Raw genomic sequence first — 6,000 nt, 5'->3', positions numbered from 1 at the left:
CCGCCCCACAACCACGGTGCCCAAGATACTGCGGGGCCTCGCCTCCGGAGACCGGCGATATCGTTGGCCGGGTGCGCCTTTCAGCTCTATTTCCTGGTGGCTCCGGTAAGGATGTACATCTTGCTCCTGGCGGTCACGGCCTCTGACCGTCGCTTGGCCATCCTCTGCCCTCTCCGCTACACTGTTCTCGTGGACGGGAGGGTGTTCTTCGCGCGGGCGGCCAGGGCCTGACCGGCCCGCTTCCTCAACTCCCCCCTGCACACATCCTTCACCTTCACGTTGACCTTCTGCCGCTCCAACCTGGTGGACCAGTACTACTGAGACGTCACTCCTGTGACGGCCCTGTCCCGCTATGCCAGTGGGCGGGATCAGCTCCTTCTCCAACACTTTAGGCTCCTACGGCCACGTCACGGCCGTCATCTTGAAGAGCTGCTCGGCCGAGGGGAAGCACCGGGCCTGGTCCTCCTGCACCTCCTGCCTACTGGCCGTCGGCCACTTCTACGTCCCCGCCCTCTTCACCTACATTCGGTCATCTTCCGGCCACTCTTCCGGAAGCGACAGGCTCGTGGGCATGCCTTATGGCGTCCTCAACTCCCTCAGCGACAACCCGAGGAGCGAGGAGGTCAAGGGGGCAATCCGGAAGTTGCTGAGGCAGACATTAGGCCCGCTGAGTTCTCTTTAGCACCCTTAGGAGTGCTATGGACTGAACTCCTCCTGGAGCCGGTGCGCTGGACTGAGCGCTTGGTAAAACGCAACAGGAGACTCATTCCCTGTCCACGGGGAGATTATACTCCTCAGAAGCAGCGTAGCATAGTGCACAGCTCACGGAGCTGGGCGTCAGAGGACTGCATTCATTCAGTCAATTTTATTTATTGAGCGCTTCTTTCCATTCCTTCATCCATTCAATTGCATTTATTGAGTGCTTACTGTGTGCAGAGCACTGTATGCAAGGTACTGTACTAAGCACTTGGGAGAGTACAATATAACAATAAACAGAACATTTCCCTGCCCACAACGAGCTCGCAGTGGGTTCATTTCTTGATTCCCCCACTTACCTGCTGGGTGACCTTAAGCAAGTCATTTCACTTCTTTAGACTGTAGCTCTAGAGTGTACCACTACACCGTAAGCTTGCTATGGGCAAAGAATGCGTCTGTTTATTGCTACATCGTACTCTCCGTAACACTTGGTTCAGTGTTCTGCACACGATAAGCACGCAATAAATATGACTGATTGAATTAAATGTACTCTCTGTCTCAGTTCCTTCATCTGCAAAATGGGGGTACAGTATCTGTTCTCCCTCCTACTTCGACTGTGGGTCCCATGTAGGACTTGATCATCCAATATCTTCCCTACTGTTTAGTACAGTGCTTGGAGCATAATAAGTGCTTTAACAAGTACTCTAATCAGTGAAACAAATCAAAGGGGGCTGGCAGCTGATGGACTCGGAATAAAGGATTAAAAGTATTTATTTGAATGTCTGTCTTCCCCTGTTGTCTGTAAACTTATTGTACTCTCCCAGGTGCTTGGTACCGTGCTCTGCACACAGTCAGTGCCCTATAAATACCACTGCTTGCTTGCTTGCTTTATTGATATATATATATATATATATAGTGTATATATATAGTAAATATACGTATATACTATATATAGACAAGTTTAGAGAAACAGTGTGTCCAAATGGGTGGAACACGGGCCTGGAAGTCATGGGACCTGGATTCTACTCTCAGCTCTGCGACTTTCCTGCTATGTTGCCTTGGGCTAGTCAGTCCTCTTTTCTGTGCTTCAGTTTCTTTTTCTATAAAGTGGAGATTCAAATCATGTTCCCCCTTTTACTTCGACCTGAGCCCCATTTGGGGCAGGGACTATGTCTGACCTGAGTAGCGTGTATCTACAACAGCACTTAGTATAGTGCTTGACACAGAGTAAGCACTTAACGAATGCCATAATGTTGATGATGATGATGATATTAATACTAATACTGCTAATAATGATATTATGATCATGTGTCTCTGTGCCTCAGCTGTGTCATCTGGAAAATGGGGATGAAGACTGTGAGCCCCATGTGGGACAACCTGATTACCTTGTATCTACCCCAGCGCTTAGAACAATGATTGGCATATACTGAGCACTTAACAAGTAACGTAATTATTATTATCATGTGTTTTGCTACTCTTCTGTATACCCTCCCCAGCATTTAGTACAGTGTCGAGAACTCAGTAGGTCTGTGATAGAATAAAAAGAGAAAACTTGGTTGCACGCTATATCCTTTGGCCTATAAACTTCTTGAGGGAGGGGGGCAAGTGTCTGGTACTCTTCCAAGCATTTAGTACAGTACCTAACACTGAGTAGGTGCTCAATAACTGCCAGTGACAGATTGATCTCATAGATCTCTATTATACTGTACGCTACTCAAAGGAAGGAAACGTATGACTTACTATTCATTCAATCGTATTTATTGAGCTCGTGCTGTCTGCAGAGCACTGTACTGAGAGCTACTGTCGTATGCACTTCAATAATTTGAAGCAGCACGGTCTAGTGGATAGAGCATGGGTCTGGGAGTGAGAGGACCTGGGATCTAATCCCTGCTCTTCCCCTGGTCTGCTGCATGACCTCGGGCAAGTCGCTTCACTTCTCTCTGCCTCAGTCTCTCCCTTGTAAAATGAGGATTCTATCCCTGTTCTCCCTCTCCTTTACACAGAGAAGCCAGTTAACTTCTCTGAGCCTCAGGTAATTTATCTGTAAAATGGGGATTAAGACCGTTATCTCCATGTGGGGCACGGACTGTTTCCTATCTGATTAGCTTGCATCTACCCCAGAGTTTAGTATAGTGCCTGACACGTGATAGGTGTTAAAACAAATACCATCAAATAAGCAGAAAATGAAACAGACTGTGAGACCAGTGTGGGACAGGGAATGTGTCCGACCTGATTTAGTTGTATCTACCCCTCTGCTAGTACCAATACCATAATAATAATAATAATAATAATAATAATAATAATAATAATAATAATAATAATAATAATACAGTACTTAGCGTTGGGGTAGTACTCAGTAGGTACTCAATAAATGCCATCAAGTGATCGATTGAGTATTGTGTCTTTGGTAGCTCCTAATAGCACACAAAAGGCTAATACAGAGAGGTCGTTTCCCTGGAGGATTGTGAGGGATATTTGCCCCAATTAGGGAAGGTTGAAATACTGATCCCATGCTTTTTTCTCTCTAAATGGTCTTAGCCGAGTACTTGCTATGTGCCAGGCACTGTACTAAGTGCTGAGGTAGATAAAAGTTAATCAGGTTGGAGCAGCCCATTTCCACAGTGATTTTAACAGTCTAGAGGGGGAGACTGATACTCTCCCAAGCCTTTAGTACAGTGCTCTGTACAGAGAAGATATTCAATAAATACTACCAATTGATTGATACGTATGTATGTATATGTTCATTATTTGTTATATTTATCCTTATACGTACTTACACATTCAATTTTGTATTCAACCATTACATCCTGACTCATTTCCTGTTAAATCCTCATTTTCCTTTCTGCTTTTATTCTTTTAAATACATTTGATCTCTCCCCCATTAAATTGTAAGCTCTTTGAGGGCACGGCAGTGTGTCTCTTGCTTCTCTTGAACTCTTCTCAGTGCTTGGTACTTAGAGCTGAATGCTTAGTACAGTACAGAACTCAATGTTTGATTAACATCGCCGATTGATTGATTGGACAGGGGAAATACCAGCTGGAAAACAATCTTGTTCTGTGTAGAATTTTGGTGAATGGCCACCCTAGTGTGTATGTATACATGTATGAATACACATGTATGTGTGAGAGTGTAGGTAATAATAATAACGATGATGGTATATGTTAAGCGCTTACTGTGTGATGAGCACTGTTCTAAGTGCTGGGGGAGATATAACGTAGTCAGGTTGTCCCACGTGGTGTGTACAGTCTTCATCTCCATTTTACAGATGAGGGATCTGAGGCACAGAGAAGTTAAGTGACTTGCCCCAATGTCAAACAGCTGACAAGTGGCAGAGCCTAGATTAGAACCCACAACCTCTGACTCCCAAGCCTGGGCTCATCCACTAAGCCACGGCTGCATCCCCTGCATAGGTACGCACTTATACGTCTACATATGTGTTCACGTATATGCGTGAGTGTAGTCACGTGCATTTGTGAGTGTGCATACAGGTGCATATGCACATACATGCATGCCCATATACGTGTGGGTGTACGTTGACATATATAAACACACATATGTGCATATCTGTGCCCATGCACATATGCACAAATTCATTCAATCACATTTCATTCCATTGTATTTCATTCAATCATATTTACTGAGTGCTTACTATGTGGAGATCACTGTACTAAGCGCTTGGGAGAGGACAATTCAGCAACAGAGACAATCCCTACCAAACAACAGACTCACAGTCTAGAAGGGGGAAGACAGACATCAAAACAAGTAAACAGGCATCAATAGCGTCAATATGAATAAACAGAATTATTGATATATGCACACCATGTATATAATGTATATATAATGTATGTATATATAATGTATGCATATGTATGCATGTGGGTGTGTGTATAAGTCATTTCACTTTTCTGTGCCTCAGTTACCTCATCTGTAAAATGGGGATTAAGTCTGTGAGCCCCACGAGGGTCAACCTGATTACCTAATATCTACCCCGGGTCTTAGAACAGTGCTTGGCACATAGTAAAAGCTTAACAAATTCCATCATCAGCATTATAATTATTATTATTTGAACATATCTATGGCTGCATACAAATACATATGCATACATGTATACCACAAACATGTATGGGTGTCAGTGTGTTTATGTGTGCGTGTGTGTATGTATGTGTGTGTGTGTGTGTGTGTGTGAGTATGGGGCTAAATGTATATGGATATATCCATATAGATATGGATATAAATACAATGTAATATAAATATGAATGTGTGTATATGTGTGCATGTGTATGTGTTTTCAATAACCTCGTCCATCGCATTTTAACGTAGCTTCGAGGTTTAGATGAGAATACAACTCGTCAGCCGAGGAAAACTGTTCAAAGAGGCTTTGTCCGGGAGCTGAGAGTCGGGAAGACTTCGCTCCAATAAGGAGTGAACCTGGCTGATTTCCCCGGTCGACTCCATCCTCAGTCTCCTCTCTGCTAGACCGTGCTCGGAATCACTCTTAGGACACAGCGGAGACGGGGGGAGAGGGTTTCAGCTTCCTCCGCCCCCGCCCCCGGCCTACCCAGGGACCCTTACCCATCCCTCTATCCCAGCAGCCCAAGAGCCACCAGAATCATCTCTGTTGCTCTGACACTTGGCTCTCCCCAAGCTAAAAGCTCGGTGGAAATTAGAAACCAAGCATTGCCCATTGCACGGAGGCTCTCGTGGACTCATTAAGAGTGCAACAAGTGGAGCGCTTCAAAAAGTTATTAATAAGACACAAAGGGGTGGATTTCCTCAGGGGCCTACCGGCTCGATGGAGCAATTGAATGAGGCCACTCGGGGCTGAGGATCAGCAGAAGCCACTCGGGGCTGAGGGAAACCCAAAAAGGAGACGGCAGCTGCCGGAAAATTCAGCCCCATTTCCTAAAGGGAAATCAAGTCACACAGAGGTCTGCTTCTCATGCAGTGAGGAGGGAGAGGCGGGGGAAATGAACAGCAGATGTGAAAGAATGCTGGACTTTATCCTGATTCCTTCTCGGGTCTGTTTACCGCCTGCCCCTCCAAATTCCTGAGGTCGCTGGATCCTGTCGGCACCGCCGGTCCAGCAGGAAGGATTTTAGAGGGGATTCCCCCACCCCCAGCTCACTCCCTGACTGAGAGGTGAAGGAGGAGCATGAGAAGCAGCGTGGCCCAGTGGCTAGAGCCAGGGCCTGAGAGCCGCAAGGACCTGGATTATAATTCCGCCTCCTCCTTTTGTCTGTTGTGTGACCCTGAGCAAGTCACATCGCTGTGCCTCAGTCCCCTCATCTGTAAAATGGAGATTA

At 45.8% G+C, this 6,000-nt stretch overlaps 1 pseudogene; it reads left to right on the top strand.

The window, feature by feature from the left end:
* Positions 1-352: 352 nt before the first annotated feature.
* LOC119923070 overlaps positions 353-6,000 on the top strand; it is a 28,335-nt pseudogene continuing 22,687 nt past the window's right edge.

The sequence above is a fragment of the Tachyglossus aculeatus genome, unplaced genomic scaffold, assembly GCF_015852505.1.
Source record: "Tachyglossus aculeatus isolate mTacAcu1 unplaced genomic scaffold, mTacAcu1.pri scaffold_140_arrow_ctg1, whole genome shotgun sequence".
NCBI lineage: Eukaryota > Metazoa > Chordata > Mammalia > Monotremata > Tachyglossidae > Tachyglossus > Tachyglossus aculeatus.
The sequence above is the reverse complement of the archived record's forward strand: the minus strand, read 5'-3'. Positions and strand labels throughout refer to the sequence as shown.